Source organism: Monodelphis domestica, chromosome 5 (genome assembly GCF_027887165.1).
Source record: "Monodelphis domestica isolate mMonDom1 chromosome 5, mMonDom1.pri, whole genome shotgun sequence".
Classification (NCBI taxonomy): Eukaryota; Metazoa; Chordata; class Mammalia; order Didelphimorphia; family Didelphidae; genus Monodelphis; species Monodelphis domestica.
In genome coordinates this window covers 310,957,938-310,975,456 of record NC_077231.1, presented here as the reverse complement: position 1 = coordinate 310,975,456, position 17,519 = coordinate 310,957,938, and the positions used below count along the sequence as shown (strand labels likewise).

Below are 17,519 nucleotides of genomic sequence, written 5' to 3'. Positions count from 1 at the left end.
AGTTAATTAAATAATAGAAGGGCTTTCTTCTGGGGCATGGCTTGGACTAGGTGGCTACTAAGCTTCCATCTAAGTCTAAAGTTCTATAATTTTGTTTCTTCTTTTAAGATTATTAAAACATTACAAAATCACTCCCAGTGAAGTTCCCAAAGAAGTTACTGATAAGCAAAAAATGATCCATATGTACAAACATTCATAGTAGCCATTTTTGTGATAAAAAAAACTGGGAAAAAATATGGGCCCAAGTAATGCCTCAATGTATTAGACTATTATGGGCCATAAGGAATGATAACTAGGAAGAATTGAGAGAAGCCCTGAAGCTGCTAGAACTGATGAGGATTGAAGTAGGTGGAAATGGAAGAACAATGGGCAGTGGATTGAAACAAAGAAAAGGAAATAGACAGGAAAAGGAAACAGAATTCAGGTCAATTACAGGTGTTAATGTCAGGAGCTCACTGTTAGAGTTACAGAACATGCTTTTTGCCTTTATGGACTATACTTTGTTTCAAGATGTCTTTGAGCATTTGTTGGAATATACCGACATTGTCCAGAGGAAATAAACAGGTTTTGATTCTACCAGTGAATAGAGTATTGAGTTTGGAGTCAGGAAGATCTGAGTTCAAATCTTGTCTCAGATACTTACTAAATCCATGATTCTGGGCAAGCCATTTAACAGCTATCTGCTTTAGTTTTGTCATTTGTAAAATGGGGATAATAATAGCACCTACCTCAGGAGGTTGTTGTGAGGGTCAAATGACACAATGCTTGTGAAGTACTTAACACAGTATCTGATCCATTTAAGTGCTATAAAAATGTTATCTACTATTGTTTTCCATTCTGTCTCTTCAGTGATTTCTCCCCCTCCCCCTTATTTCCTCCACTAGTCTCTTAAAAAAACAAAACAAAACTTTAATCCCTGTCTTAGAATTAATATTTAGAATTGGTTCTGTGGCAGAAGAGAGGTAAAGGGTAGGCAAAGGGGGTTAAGTGACTTGCCCAGGGTCACTTAGCTAGGAAGTGTCAGAGACCAGATTTGGACCCAGGACCTCCCACCTCTACTCCTGGCTCTCAATCCACTGAGTTACCCAGCTGCCCCCAACCCCTCTAGAATCTTAAGTGTTCCAACTTTCTTTCTCCCAATGTGAATCCCAGAATCTTCTCTCAGTCTAGTATGGGCACAAGAGGATTTTACTTCAGGGAAACTGGTTGCCATGGCAATGACAGGCTGGGGCACTGAAAGGAGTTTTCCCAGCAGAACTGGAGCTAGCTTAGGGGGAGAAGGGCTTTCCCAATGGACAATGTTTGTTGGGAAGATGGTCCTTGAAGGGCAGATTCCTGACACTATCCATTGGCTGGATTCCCAGAACTGAAAAGCATTGGAATATTCCCCCTAGGGAATAAAGAGAGTTATCAGCATGGCTGCATCTCCTTCATGACTTCAATTTTCTGCCTCCTCGTGACACATTGCTCAGTCTGGTGGAATGGAATTTGTCTGGTTCTGTCTGCATGAATGAGAGAAGCACTTGGATGCTTGGGATCAGGGGCAGGATTCAGGGAGCAGGAAGAATAACAGCCACCCTGTTTCCAAGTTTAGACAGTTCGCAGGAAGGTTTACATGCTGGGTCCCACTGAAGCTTTGTCACAATCCTGTGAAGCCGGGGCTCAAGTTATCATTGTTCCAATTTTATAGATGAGAAAACTGAGACTGAGGGAAATGGTGGCAGGATTTGAACCCTGGTTCTCTCCAAGTTCAGGGTTCTTTTCCATTATATCTTCTTATATTTCCAGTCACTCATGAGGTATCTATCCATCCATCTGTCTGTCTGTCTATCTATCTATCTCTCTCTCTATCTATCCATCCATCCATCCATCCATCCATCCATGCATCTATCTATCTATCTATCTATCTATCTATCTATCTATCTATCTATCTATCCATCCATCCATCCATCTGTCCATCTATCTATCCGTCTGTCTGCTTGTCTATCTGTCCATTTGTTTATTCATTTATCTAGCTATTTATTTATTTTAAATTTCTTATTTTTATTTTCAGTTCCACATTCTCTTCTTCCTTCCTTCCCCCTTTGAGAAGGCAAGAAATGGGACACCCATCAAAGATGTGAAGTTCCTGTGATATTTGAGGCTGGACATATTGAGGGAAAAGAAAGGAAAAACTGGGGGAGGGAATGCTTTTTTCCCTGAAAAATGGAAACATTTTGACTTAAGTTTTTTTTTTTAAGTGATGAAGAAAATGTGTAAGACAAAGTTTTATAGAAGAGATTCCAAAAATCTTACTAGTTTTAAGTTATCCAAACTTTAAAGTATTTTAACAGTCGCAGAGGGATGCCACATTGCACAGAGCAAAGTGTTGGGAGTCAGGAAGACCTGAATTCAAATTCAGCTGCAGACATTTATTGGCTGTGTTTCACTCCTGTCTACCTTAGTTTCTTCATTTGTAAAATGGGGATAATAATAGCACAGCCCTCTCAGGGTTGTTGTAAGGACCAGAAGAATTGCTAAGTATTTCACAAGTGCTATATAAACATTGGCTTTTAATATTGTTATTATTATTATTACCTTCATTCCCCAAAGCAATTCTGCAGGGAAGGGTTTTTGTGTAAAACTGGCTTCCGCCATCATGCCATCATGGTAACCACCAGAGGCCGGCCAGACCAAAGTGCATTAATTTTGACAAGAGAAGGAACAAGCTTTCAGTGCCTTCTTTGCTTGTGGGGGTCTTTCTTTTTAATGGGAGCTGGGCACACACACACACACATATATATTATATACATTTTATTCCCCCCCCCTTCCTGATGAGGACGGACTGACTCCTGGGCTAGTCCCATTTCTTTGGGACATAAAGTAAGGCCTTTCTCCCTATGGTCCGATTTCAGAGCCCTCCAGGCCTCCAAAGCACTTTCCTTCCCACAGCCCTGGGAAAGGTAGGGAAAAGTAGGTCTCCTTCCATTTCAAGGATGAGAAAACTGAGGCTCAGAGAAGCTAACCCGCTTTCTTTGCTCCAGGTCCCGCCCCGACTATGTGGCCAGCCGGGTCCTCTCTCACCCAGCCAGATCTGGCCCGGCGAGGGGGAGGGGGAGGGCTGGCTTTCTCCGAGATCGCCTTTGGGCCATCCGAAGGGCTGATCCAGGTTGCATAAGCCTGGGCTTGCCTTCTCCCCCGCCCTCCTTCGGGACGCCCGGGCCCAGCGCGATCGGGAAGCTCTTTCTGGCCTCGGGGTGTGGGAGAGGGTGAGGAAGGGGCTCCCTCGAGAATTTCCCGATCCGGTCCCGGGAGGACAGAGGAAGAAGCGGCGGCGGCAGGGTAAGGGCAGAGGCCGGGGCAGGGCTGGAGCGGGAGGGACACCAGTCACATGCAGCAGCCCAGCCGGGCTGCCTCCTCCCCCCGGCCTGGCTCGGGGCGGCCTCCCACAGCCGCAGAGCGCCGTTGGACAGCTCTCCACTCTGCGGCGTAGCCCGCAGACCCTCCCCGCACATTGGCCCGCCCGCGCGCTCGCGCCTGCCTGCCTTGTTCCTGGCCGGGCCGAGAGGATACCCGGAGCGGTAAGTGAGAGGCGCCTGCTCTGTCGCAGCGAGGGGGGGGCGGGGAAGCGAGGCGGGGGGGAGGGGGGGACCTCGGCCCTTCCTGACATCCCCACCTGGCCAGGTCCGGCCGCCTGGGGCGTCGCGCCCCTTCTCCATCTCTTTCTCCGGGGACCGGCCCATCTAATCGGAATATACTGTGTCACCGGGGGGCTGGGGGCGGGGGGCCGCCTGGTGCGACGCTGTCTGCGGGAGGGGGCTGGAGCCCGCACGTTCCTCCCGCAGAAGGGAAGCTGTAGGGGCAGGGATTTGCCTTTGGCCTCTGGACGATGCCGGGATCTGTTGCCTCTTTGAGTCTGGACATCCTGTGGGCACTCCGCTCCGCTCCCCATCTGCTGGAAAGGAGGAGCTGCCGTGGGCGGGGGGAGGACGTGATCGTGTCCGAGCTTCGAGGGCCACTTAGATCATCCATTCAGTTTCATTTTTACAGATAGGGAAACTGAGGCCCAGAAGAGGGGAAGGGAATGAGTGCTTGCCATATAGCCAGTATGTCTCAGAGCCTGTGCTGAGCCGAATACAAATATTATCCCATTTAATCTTCACAACAGCCCTGGAGGGAAGGTGCCATTACTATTCCCATTCTACAGTTGAGAAAACGAAGCAAACAAAGGTTAAAGGACTTGCCTAGGGTCACACGGTAGGAAATGTCTGGGGTGGTTTTCCTGACTCCAGGCCCGGTACTTGTGCAAAATTGGTAAAGCAGGAATTAAAGTCACTCAGCAAGCCGTTACCAACCGCAGTGTGTAAGTGCCAAATGCTGGGGATACAAAGACAAAAGGGAATCAGGTGGAGAGAGCAAAAAAGGAGAAAAAACTGAGTTTGAAGGTTGCTTCAGACTCTTCCTAGCTGTATGTCCCTGGGCACTTCACTTTGTGCCTCAGTTTCCTCATCTGTAAGGTAGAGACAACTAAAATACTGGTCCACAGAGATGTTTGAAGATCAAATGAATTAATATGTAATGATAATTATTGATTACAAATTGTAATTAAAATGTAGTAGAGCTAATTTCTTTCTTTTCTTTTTAAAAAAATAATTTTCATTGATTTATTTTTAATCTCCCTTACTTTCCACAGCAGAAGAACAGTAAGGGCTAGGCAGTCTGGGTTGAGTGACTTTCTAAGTCCCTAGGAAGTACCCATGGGCAGATTTGAACTCAGGACCTCCTGCATGTAGGCCTGCTTCTCTATCCACTGATCTGCCCCCTATTTATTTTTAAACATTTGCTTTTTAAAGTCATAAATTCTCTCTCACTCGCCAGCCTCTCCCTTGCCCACCGAGGAGGCAAACAATGTCTCCATTAGAGATGGGAAGTCATGTAAGACATCTTTCCATACTGAGATACTTCTCTATTATTTTAATGAGCTTACATGCCAATGTGGAGAAAACTTGTTTGCATGACATGTATGCACACATGCAAACATTTAACATATATGAGACTCCAAGCAGAGACTTGGGCGACTTTGAATGGGAAGGTACCAGCACCTGGGAGTGGTGAAAAATCTCTTGTAGTCGGGGCTTGACTGGGGGCAGCCCCAAACCCGTGGCTTCCAGACCCCCTTATGGTAGGGTCTCAGATGACAAGGTGGAAGGCGCCCCTGAGGTCCTCTCCTTTAGTTTCTTCATTGGTGGTGGTGACTGAGATCCAGACATCCTGAGGAAGGAGGAAGCCTTCTGCAGGAGACCAAGCTCGCCTTCCCTGCTAGGCTTCACTTCCATGTCTTGTAGGGAACCTGCTGTACTTATTTATATACGTTCCCGTTAGACTGTGAACTCCTCGAGGCCAGGTGCTGGTTTTGTGTTTCTGCCTTTTGTTGACTCCCCAGTTCTTAGCCCAGAGCCTGGCTCATTGTTGGTGTTGTTCAGTCTGACTCTTTGGGACCCCATTTGGGCTTTTCTTGGCACAGATCCTGGAGTGGTCGCCCATTTCCTTCTCCAGCTCATTTTACAGGTGAGGAAACCTAGGCCAACAGGGCGAAGTGACTTGCCCAGAATCACCCAGCTAGGCAGTATCTAAGGCTGGATTTGAACTCGGAAAGATGAATCTTCTCGGGGCTGTGCCACCTCGTGGGCACAGGGTTGGGGCTTAAAAAATGTTTGTTGATTGGTTAATTAACAGAAAATCTCAACAACGGAGACCAGGTGAGACCCAAGCAAGATCATGTAGTCAGTGGAGCTCTGGCTAGGTAAATGAAGAATAAAATGCGGATCTTCTAGCAGCTAGCCCTTTCGTGTGAATCCAACCATTTCAAAGGAAACTCCTTTAGGGAGGTCCTGTTTTTTCTAGTATGTGTACACAGGCCAGGAAATGGAGCCGCAGATTAAATTTTCTACAACAAAGCTGTCTAGTCTCGTCCCAGAGGCAAGATGATGAGGAACAGAGGTGGGGGCCTAGAGGTTAAAATGGCACACACAGCGCCACTATCCCATGGTTTCCCCCTTGTTTTCTTTTTTTTCCTCATTGAATGTATTTATTTATTATTATTATTATTATTTTTTTAAATTTTATTTGGTCATTTCCAAACATCCCCCTTGTTTTCTATGGGGAAGGAGAGTATATTTAGGAAGTAATTGGTGTAAAAAACCACGGCATCAATAATTTTGAAAAATAATGACTGGGGCGGTCCTGAGGAAAACGTGTACATCCGGGATGCTCAGTGGTTGCCGACGCTCTCAACTTGGCCGTCTTGAGGAAGTTTAGTCTCTGAATGGATTGTAGAGGGGAGACAGCACTTGGCGGTCTCCTTCTTGGGGGCTCCGGGTTTGTGTTGGGGAAAGGTTGGGGCTCTGGAATCAGGGATGCTTCTCTCCCCTGTGACCATGGGCAAGTCAATGAACCTCTCTGAGGTTCTGTTTCTTCATCTGTTAAATAGATTAACGCTACCGATAGCATCTCCCTTCAGAGCTGGACTGGGCCATTTTTTATGTGTGGGACAAACACTCTGAGTTATGCCCAGAGCAAGTGAGAGCCATTGGAGGTGGAGGGGGAGAGAAGGACCTGGGACACATTTGAGGCTACATGGAGTGGTAGAGGTGAGGGAGAAAGGGGGAGTCGGAGAGGAGCTCATCCCCGGGATGCAGCGGATAGAAAGCTGGCCCTCGAATCCCCAGCTCCACCAGTGATGTATGAGTGAGCCTGCCTTTTCCTAGTCTCTCACACACGGACTGTTCCTGTCTGGTTCCAGCTCTTCCGGGCTGCTGGCAATCCTCTCAATGTCTCTCTGCTCCCGTGCGAGGAGAGGCTGGAGGTGGGGTCTAGAGTGCCTCCGAGGTCCCTTCCCTCTCCTGGACCAGAATTCTGTGGTCTTAGGGAAGTTGTGGGCCTCGCTGGGCTCCCCTTGGGAAGCATTCTCCCCCTAGCTCGTGTCCAGAGCCTTCTCGGGCTCTGGGAGCCAGCCCAGGTCATTGGAATCAAAAGCACCACCGAGCAATCAAGTCACGACTGCAGACTGTCGGTGGTAGCCAAGGCCATGGTTCGCTGACCCTGGAGCCTCAGTCCAGGGGTCTGGCTGGTTCCTATTGCTGCTGGCCCTTGTCTCATTGCTTTGACTCCGGGGCTTTGCCCAGGATCTCAGACAGCTCTGTTGATGTTTTTTAAACTCTCACCTTCCATCTTAGAATCAATACTGTGTATTGGCAGAAGAGTGGTCACGGCTAGGCAATGGAGGTCAAGTGACTTGCCCAGGATCACCCAGCTGGGAAGTGTCTGAGGCCACATTTGAACCCAGATCTCTCATCTCTAGACCTGGCTCTCCATCCACTGAGCCACCCAGCTGCCCCCTGAATACCTTGTTTTGAAAATGGGTTTCTGCCCGATCCAGAAGCTTAGATCACTAAATCAGGCTCCCTCTTATGTGGGGGAATGAAAGATGATTAATAACAAGCATTTATCCTGGCCTTTTGTGTCTGCCTTCTTAAGGCAATCCCGCAGTGAGCTTCCAGGTTTCTCTGGGCAGATTCTGCTCTCCTCCTTTTACAGGCGGGGAAACGAAGGCTCCAAAATAAAATAATTTGTCCACAGTCACAGAGGGGGCAGGATTTGAACTCGGGGGTCTTACCCTAAGCCTGGGGCTCTTTCAGTTTGCCCCAAGACCTATTTATTGGCTAAGGAGTTTTGTAATAGCGTCTTAGTAAGGATGAGGAGGGATCACTAGGTTTGGGTTGGCTATTCTGGGCGCTTCCTCCTGGGGTATTGCACCAGGGTCCAAGGTCTGCTTTCCCAGTTCTTTGCCTCTGAAGTGTCAGGGCTCAGCCTACGGGAAGGAGGGCCTGGGAAACCACCCCAACTCCCACCCTTGTACCCTGGTGACAACGTCATCGCTTACAACTCAAAATAGGACTGCCAAGCAGGGCGGATGTTTTTCCTGGCCAGTTTGGGGGTCTTTGATTCCCAGGAAGAAAAGGCTTTAGGATGGGGAGATTGCTGGGAAATGAGGACTCTTGAGCGGGGCCTGCTGCTGCTGCTGGGTGCCTTGGAAAGGACAATAAGGAGTGGTGGAGGGATTCCATGGGAAGGCAGGAGGGCGTCGGAGAAACCCGGACCTTCTTCCCTCTTCTCTAGGCTCCAGAAAGGCCATCGCCCATCCACTCTGGAATCCAGGACTGGTTCATCTTGATGTTCAAGATATACTTCATGAATTTGGAAGCTTTATTTGTTTGGCTGAAAAACCCCCAGGGAGGTCCTTCCCTCTTATCAGTCCTCCAGAAGCCTGTTGACAATCTGCTGGGTAAACAGGTTCTTCTAAGGCAGGGTCTGGGACCAAAGTGCTGCTAGGAATATGGTTATGGGCCCTTGCGGGGGCCTTGATGCTCATCTGAGCCTTCCTGTTTTGCCTCTGGTTCAAAATTCAAATTCTGAGAAAATGTTAAAAACTCAAAAAATTCAAACCAGAATTTCTAGTCACTTTCTGAGTAAAACCCTGAATCGTTTTACCGAGTGGTTTGACCCATTCCTAGCTCTGCCTACCTTTTATTCCTCTCTTTGGGTGTCACTTTTCCGATGGGTGGAAATCTCGGTCAGAATTGTTTGGATCTGCCTTTCTCTAATTCTTAATGATCTGAAGGGATATGTTCTCTGTTTTTAAAATTTCTGAGAAGTTAAAAAAATCCTTTCATTTGTTGATTCATTGTTTTGACTTCTCTACTGGGAATTAGCCTGTGATCTTACCTAACTGGAGTTCATTTCTAGTGTCTTGGAAGAATAAACTTGAAACTAAGAAATGAGTATTTTAAGGGTGGACCCTGGGGCAGAGATGGCTAGGTGGCACAACGGATAGAGCTCTGGGGTGAGAGTCAGAAAGACCTGAGCTCAAATCTGGCCTCTGGACACTCATTCGATGTATGACCCTGGGCAAGTCACCTGACTTCTGTTTCCTCATCCATAAAATGAGAATAATAATAGCACCCACCTCTCAGAGTTGTGGTGAGGGTCAAAAGCTTCATGTGGTGCCTGGCATGCCGTAGGCACATATAAATGCCTATTTCCTCTCTTGCAAGAAGATTTTCACCCACCCCTTTGTGATAAAGTGTCAGAGTGAGCGTGAACATCTTATGCACTGTCAGAATGGGTTAGTTTTGCTAAAATGCTTTTGTTTCTTTTTAAAAAATTTAAACTTTTACCTTCCATCTTAGAATCAATACTGTGCATTGATTCCAAGGCAGAAAAGCAGTAAGGGCTTAGGCAATAGGGGTTAAGTGACTTGCCCAGGGTCACACAGCTAAGAAGTGTTTGAGGTCAAATTCAAACTCAAGATCTCCCATTTCTAGGTCTGGCTCTCAATCTACTGAGCCAACCAGCTACCCCCCTTTTTTTAACTTAAAAAAACCCTTTTATTTATTTATCTATTTTTACAAGGGATAATTTTCCAGGTGGGAAGGGACAGATTAAAAATGAAAGTGTTGTATAAAACAGAATATATCAATAACTATTTGTGGGGAAAATAACATAATTTCCCCTTTAAAATTCAATTTCATTTGCTTAAATTTCAATTCTTTTAAAAATTGATTTCCCTCTTTTTTGGGTGGTCTTTAAAATTACTTCCCGCTTCTTCCCATTTCTGACTTGGTTAACTTCATCTAGTTCTCATTGAATTATGACCAGCTTATTGCACAGTTCCTGCTTGGTTTCTCCTTTCTGTGGTGAATGGCATCTTTTAGTTCCTAGATTCAATGAGCAGCAGAGCTGAAAGGGTTCTCAGAGACCCCTGAGAGCCCCTTCCTCACTTGTCTCCTCCCCCTTCGTTTGATTGATAGGGAAGCTGAGACTCAGGGATACTGCTATCCTAAATGGTGGCCTATTAGACGCAGAACTGGGATTGGAACTCGGGTCTGCTGCCTTCCAGTTCTCTTCCCATGGGAGTATTTCTTTGCCATGAGTGGAGACCACAAAGCTTAATGGCTCCCTTGTTACTTTCTTTTCTGTCTTAGTACCAATTCTAAGATGTGGAATGGTTAGGGCTAGGCAGTTGTAAAGATTAAAATTTAGGGGAGACTGAGGAAGGTAGAAATTAGTTTCTCTCTGCAAGGAGTATTATATTTTATGAGGTTTATTAAAGTTAAGGATTAAAGAAAATACAGGATAAGAAAAAACACGTGCCTAGGCCAGAGGCCTAGGCAAGATAACCTCACATCATGGAAGAGATGCCTCTGCTCCAAAACGGAAGTCCAAAAAGAGAGCCCAAAAGCCTTTGCAATCAGCTTAAATCCCTTCTCGATCTCGGCCCAGGTGAGATTACAAAGCATTCTGGGGAAGTGGAGCAAAGGCTTGTGGGGATTGAAATCCAGAGTTCAAGTCTATTTTTACACAGTGGGAATTAAGTAATTTGTCCAGTCACACAACTAGGAAGTATCTAAGGTCACATTTGAACCCAGGTCCTCCTGACTCCAAGTCTGGTACTCTATCCACCCTGCTATCTAGTTGCCCCTTCATATTACTTTTTATGTGTTGGAAACAAATTTTGCAAGAGAGACATTTTGGTGTCATGCTTTTCCTGTGGCTCATTCTAGACTCTTCATGGTGGTGTGAGATCTTGGTCTAAACCTCATTTCCGCCAGACTTCATTCCACGGTACCCACAAGCTTTTCTTCAATAGGGAGTCTTGGCTCTAGGATTGATTTCTTTCCGAATCTTTTATACAAACTCAATCAGGAATCTCTTACTGCCCTGCTGGGTTTTTCCACTTGGACACTGTGCACAGGACACCCCAACTGACCTCATCTTCCTTCTGTTTCTCAAACTGGTTCCCTCTTCCACTTCCTTATTCTGCCTCTGACACATCCTTCCCCTTGTCCAGTCTGGAAACTGGAGTTGCTTTTGCCTCTTTCCTCTCACATTTATCTGCCCTTCAGAATCTCCGTGTCTTGGATCCTAGATTAAGAGCCAGAGGTCCCTGCCACGGTAAGCTCCCCTCTTTGAGTGGAAAGACTACTGCCCCTGGAGCACTTGGGTTTGAATTTGAGCCTTCCTCCCTGGGTGACCTTAACTGAGTCATTTAGCCTCTGGGCCACCTGTTTAAAATAGAGTTTGGCCTCTGGCACTCCCATCAACCCTCAAGCATGATCTTCCTAACCATCCCCTGCCATGTTACTGAATCTTTGCCTGGGCTCTTTGCTTCTCTCCTCTCATTCAGATCCAGCCTCACTTCTAGACCTGGTTCAAACCCCTCCTCTGTAGAGACCAGGGAGGTCGCTGCTATATACCACTGACTTGAAGTTCTACAAAGCGTATTTCCTGAGTGTTAAATGGTGCCAATGCTATGAACTCCATTTTCGTAGAAGAAAACAGGCACCCACAGGGGCCAGCTCCCACTCAGACAGCTAGGATTGGTGTTAGTGGGGGAGGACCAGGATTTGAACTTATCTCTTTTTTTTAAAACCCATACCTTTTTTTCCTTGGAGCCAATTGGCTCCAAGGCAGAAGAGTGGAAGGGCTAGGCAATGGGGGTGAAGTGACTTGCCCAGGGTCACACAGCTGGGAAGTGTCAGAGATCAGATTTGAACCCAGGACCTCTGTCTCTAGGCTTGGCTTTCAATCCACTGAGATATCCAGCTGCCCCCTGAACTTTTCTCTTCTGATTCCAAGTTGAGTGTGGTTTCTGTCACCTACGCTGCCTCTGGGACATAGGATTTAGAGTTGGAAGAATAAACCTGGCTCAGAATCTGACTTGCCATGGGACCCTGGACATCAGCACGTAGCCCAGTCCCTGGCACAGAGGAGGCGCCATGTTTCTTCTTGCTAAGCACCCTGGATGGATAATAAGGGGATGAATGGGATGCTGTATTTATCCTTGAAGATGCGCTCTGGGAGGCACCTTGGCTGCCATTTGCCCTTTTCCCTTGACTCATGCAAGAGAAGGCTTGTTGCTCTGTGCATGTGTCTGGGGATAGCTAGACAGGACTCTGATAGAAAACCTGAAGGTATCAATAAAGCCTGAAGTGAGGAATTTTTCTGACAGTGATTAAGAGGACAGGCTCAGACGTTTAGAGTTGAAGGGACCGTGGAGACCACTGAGGCCACCCCCTCTTCCCTCCGTACTCCCCCAGCCCCAATTCCATAATTTGACAGAAGAGGAAACAAAGCCCCAAGTCAGAGGCAGAACTTGAACCAGGATCCCTGAACACCCCATCTTGTTTTCTTCCTACCATACCATAGTTTGGGTCATCATCTTCTTTCCCATAGCCTCTTCTTCTTTTTAATAGAACAGATCCCAAGTATCAAGGGTCACCCAGCTACAGAATCTCCAGCTCCCACTCTGACTCTTCATTCACTGAGTCACTGAGTTGTCCCCTCATAGCTTCTTAACTGTTTCCCCTGCTTCCAGGTTGTCGTCTTCTTTGGGGTCAAAGCTTAGAGTTTGATCACGTTACCCCAAGGTATTTTACTATTACATGTTCATTTCAGTATAGTTGGTTTCTTTCATGATCCTATGCTTTTTATTTTATGCATTTAAAAACGTTATTCTCTAGCTGTGTGACCCTGGGCGAGTCACTTAACCTCCACTGCCCAGTCCTTACCGCTCTTCTGCCTTGGAACCGTATTGGTTCTAAGACGGAAGGTAAGGATTTAAAAAACAAAATAAAAAACATAATTCGAAGGTGTCCATGATGCAAAAAATGAAGGATTCCTATCTTTCCCCCTTACTCTAAAGCCTTCTATGACTCCCTACTGCCTAGATTGTGGTTCTCAAACTTTTGTTTAGGGGAACAAATAGAGTCACAGTGAATAAGGCAGCAACCCAAGGAGGATCTCTGGGATTCTCTGTTTCTTTTTTCTCCTCTCCTGACCCCTCACTCTCTTCTGTCTCACTTCACCAGAACTTGCTGCAAAGGCTTTGGTCATGGGAGGGGATAGCCATTCTTGGGACCTTTTAAGTGCCGAGGCTGGGAAGGGTGGGTGGCCAGCCTCCGCTGGGGCAGGGGCTGGAGAAAGGGGGGAGAAGGCTCCCGGCCCCCTAGAACCCTAGAACGCCCAAACGCACACCCTGAGCTTCTTTAGAAGATAAAACAGGAATTTCTGATCTGCCATTTCAAGGTTCTCCAATGGTCGCCTCCAATAGACCTTTCATGCGTCTGGCCTTCCGTGTGCCCCACATTCTGGGCAACATAGAATGCCGGTTACTCAGAATGCCCTCCTCTCCTTCTCTTCGCCTGGCGCCATTCATCGGAGCCCCTGATGCCCTTTTCTGGAATGGGCACCCAAGGGACCGTGGAGGCCCCTGTCCGGTGCCCCTGCCCCAGCGCGAGAATCCTCGTCTCCCCACTTTCTCTGCCTCTGTTCGCCCTGGCCTCGGCGCGTTTCTCAGAGCAGCTGCCAGCCCCGTCACCCCTGTCTTTACTTTCCAGGACGATCTGTTTGTAGCTTCACTGTATAACTGGCTCCTCCTAGGGGCCTAATAAATGCTGACTCATTCATTCATTCATTCATTCATTCATTCATTCATTCATTCATTCATTCATTTCTTGTGAATTATCAACTCCCAGAAGGCCAGGCCTGGCCCATTGCTTTGTAAATGGCGGGTGCTTAATATTGTTCCGGCTGGGGCTAGTTACATTTGGGTCTTCTCAGAGTTCATCTGAGCACAATGATCCAGGGAGGAAGCTAAGTAGGTGGTGCCTGGAACCCAGGAACAAGCACGCGAGGGCAGATTCTTATTTTACTGGGTCTCTTGGACGAATGGCATTCTTAAAGTGAAAGCCCTTCCATGCTCCTCTGCCCTCGCAGGGAAGGCGTGAGTGCGGATGGGCTTTAAGACGAACATTCGGTGGGGCAGCTGGGTGGCTCAGTGGATGGAGAGTCAGGCCTAGAGACGGGAGGTCCTGGGTTCAAATCTGGCCTCAGACACTTCCTAGCTGTGTGACCTTGGGCAAGTCCCTTGACCCCCATGGCCTAGCCCTTACCGCTCTTCTGCCTTGGAGCCAATACACAGTATTGATTCCAAGACAGGAGGTAAAGGTTTAAAAAAAGACTAACATTCAGGGACTGTTGCCATCTGGAGCCCTGAGCATGGGCTTCTTGGAAGCCTTCCTCACCACCTGGAGAAGTCAGCCCTGGGTCTCCCCCTTGTCGCTGGACCTCTACTAGAAACCAGATTGAGGCAGGACAACCAGCCCTGGAATTGGGAGGACCTGGGTTCAAATCTGACCTCAGGCACTTGCTTCCTAGCTGTATGATGATCCTGGGCAAGACATCAAAGCCAATTGCCTCGCCCTTATGGCTCTCCTGACTTAGAACTGATACTAGGAGAAGGGAAAGGTTAAAAAAGATCCATCCACCAGCAAGTACTCCTTAGGTGCTTCCTGTATGCTGGGGCTCTCTTCCCATTCATTTATACCAGCATTTCTTAGAGGTGCCTTTTCAGTGTCTGCCCGTGAATCTTCCCCTATGACAAAAACGGCTTCATAAACTGGGCTCTGGATGTGATCCACACCCCTGGCCCCCCCCCCCCCCCCCTTTCCTGAGAGGCGGGAAAGGGGCTTCAGCGGCTATTCCTGGAGACCCTCACTGGTCACCGCCAGTGCCAATGCCTTTTCGGGCCACTTTTCTCCTGTAGCGCCGTTTCCAGGCTCACTTGGCTCCATCCCAACTCCGACTCCGCTTCCTGTTTCTCTGAATTCTTCCTCTCTTTCTGTTCTGGGTGTGACAACTGATAACTGGAGGAGGGGGAGCTTTCTGTGGGCCTCCAGGCCTGAGGCTGATCCAGGGCTGGGGCTGGAGCAGAGGAAAGCCCGCCAGAAGCTGCTTGACTCAGTCTGGTTTCTAGTAGAGGTCCAGCAACAAGGGGGGAGACCCAGGGCTGACTTCTCCAGGTGGGGAGGATGGCTCCAGTCTGGTGGACCCAGTTCCAAGAATCCCATGCTCCGGGCTGCAGAGGGCAATGGCTGCTCTACCTCTCCCCTCTGAGGGGCTTTCGTTTCCTTCCCTCTCTTTCTCTTTCCTCCCTTTCCTTCCCTCCCTCCCTTTCTCCCTCCCTTCTTCTTTCTCCCTTCCTCTTCCTTCCTCCCTTCCTCTTCCTCCCTCCCTTCCTCTTCCTTCCTTTCCTTCCTCCATTTCTTCCTTCCTTCCTTCCTTCCTTCCTTCCTTCCTTCCTTCCTTCCTTCCTTCCTTCCTTCCTTCCTTCCTTCCTTCCTTCCTTCCTTCCTCCTTCCCTCCCTCCCTTCCTTCCTTCCTTCCTCCTTCCCTCCCTCCCTTCCTTCCTTCCTCCTTCCCTCCCTCCCTCCCTTCCTTCACTTCCTCCCTCCCTTCCTTCTTGGGGCGCCTTGATTACTTGGCTGGACGGGCTTCTCCCTCTTACCAGTCCCTTGTTGGAAGGGTGAGCTCTGGGGGGGAGGAGGTGGGAGGCGGGGCACCGGGAAATGCTGCTGCTGGTCAAACCACCATCGCGAGCCTCTCTTATGTAGGAAAGGCCGGCGGGTGGGCGTTGGACGAATGACTGCCGTGGCAGAGGCTGGAGACCTTCTGGGTTTCTTTGCTGGTTTCTGCGATGAAGCCTCATTTCCTGGAAAAACGGTCGGCATAGGAAGGGAAGTTAAAGTAGCAGAAAAGCTAGCAGGGCCAAGCTGCCCCTGAGGAAGGAACTGGGTGTTTTCCCCCAGGGGTCACAGGGGAGGAGGAGGAGGAGGAGGGCTGGCAGGCAGGGATGCTCATTGCTTCTCTCTCCATTCGTCCTCAGAACGAGGCTACTTGTTTTTTTTTAAAACCCTTACCGAAGAGCAGAAAGGGCTGGGTTAAGTGACTCGTCCAAGGTCACACAGCTAGGAAGGGTCTGAGGTCCGATTTGAACCCAGGGCCACCTGTCATGAGGTCACTTAGTATCTGCTGGACAGAAACTTGCAATCAGCCAGGTGCCATACACAACCGAATTGCTGGGAGGAGGCGGGGCTTGTGAATGGGAACTTGACTCCCTTTTCTGGGGCCCCGAGCTGCTCCTTTGACTTGTATGCCACAGAGGACCCTCCCGATGCCTGGGGGACGGTTTGGGGAACTTCTGTCTCCTGAAGATTTGCACCTTTAAAAGCGGTGGGGGCTGGGCAGGAGCTGGCCTGGGTCTGGGCAGCTTGGCGGGCTTTGTCAAGACCCTATGGCGGAGCCTGGTGGAAGGGGCGGGCCCGCCCCCTGCCCCATCCCGCCTCGCAAAGCGGAAGTCAATGTCCGTCTGTGCTACAAAAATAGTCTGAAACGGAGCTGGCAGCAGACAGGAGACTCGAGCACAGGAACAGCCATAAGGTGCTTTCTTTTTCCTTTTCTTATCCGTTATGGGACGAGACATAGTGGAGGAGGGAGGGCCCCGCTGGTCTTGGGTGACAGAAGTCCTGGGTTCAAATCTTACTTTTGACTCATTTTGGCTGTGTGAATTGTGGACAAGGTCTTTCATCTCTTTGCTCCAGGAGACTCTTTCCCTCCAAGGGGCCAACAGGCCTGCCTTGGTGCTGGGGGTTTCCTCACTGGAGTTTCAGCCCCCTTTTATTCTATGATTCTCCTATGACTTCTCTGTTTGTGATTTCTCCTTTTTGTGTCTTCATACAGTGGCGGGCACACAGTAGGCACTTTTTAAATGCTTCTTTTAAACAAACCACCTTCGGGCTTGGTATGGGTTCTAAGACGGAAGAGTCGAGGGTTGTAACCACCGTGGCTCAGTGAGGCCGGGGCGCCTCTCTATCGCTGGCTGCCCCGCGTGCCCTCCCCTTCCATCTTCCATTCAATGCTGGTATTGCTTGCGGGGCAGACGAGTGGGAAGCCAGGCTGAAATGGAGCGACTTCTGGGTCCCCCGTTCTAGCTTGTTGAGCGTCGCCCGGCAATGCCACGTGATTTCATTGATTTCTTGATTTTAAAAGTATTTTCCCAAGGTTCCCCATCCACGGAGGCTCCTCCCCCTCCGGGAGCCAACAAGCACTTCCGGGGGTTCTACATCAGGGAATCTTGGGACAGTGGCAGATCCCAAGGCTGCGGAGAGCCGTCATTACGCGGCTTCTGCCTGAAAGAGCAGCTCGGGAGAGCGATGGGTCAGAAAACCGCCCTTGGAAGGGCTTTGCAGCTCGGTGGGCCAAGAAAGCCCAGGAGGCCAGATGCTGTGTTTGAAGAGTCTAGGTGCCCCGTCCAGGGAGCAAGAGGCCTTTGGCTCCGCGCCCGGCGGGGCACCTCTGCCTTTGGGGAACGTTGGCCGTTATCAGTGTGGGTGCAGAGACGGGCGAGGCGTTTATCCCCAGGAAGAGATGGGCGTTGTTCAGCTTTGCCACTGAGGGCAGAATTATTTGCAAGGCTTTTACGTTCCTAACGAGGCTGATCTAAAGGTGAAAAACACCTTTCCCAAAGAGGAATGGGATGCCTGGGCAGGGGAGGGGGTTCCCCTTTCCTGGACACCCTCACGGGAAGACTGGCTGCCCCCTCGGCCTTCCCAAGTGGAACATTGGTGACTTCTGGATTCTGG

At 48.9% G+C, this 17,519-nt stretch overlaps 1 protein-coding gene across 7 annotated transcripts in view; it reads left to right on the top strand.

The window, feature by feature from the left end:
* Positions 1-3,069: 3,069 nt before the first annotated feature.
* The window catches only part of SNX10 (sorting nexin 10), a 75,925-nt gene continuing 61,475 nt past the window's right edge, over positions 3,070-17,519 (top strand). The window contains exon 1 of one of the 7 annotated variants that reach the window (XM_056800452.1): positions 3,070-3,321. The gene's annotated coding sequence lies outside the window, so the exon portion shown is untranslated. Of the gene's footprint in view, positions 3,561-10,619; positions 10,993-15,389; positions 16,318-17,519 lie in introns of those variants that run through there. The other 6 variants (XM_056800451.1, XM_056800449.1, XM_056800453.1 and 3 more) reach the window with 6 other exon arrangements.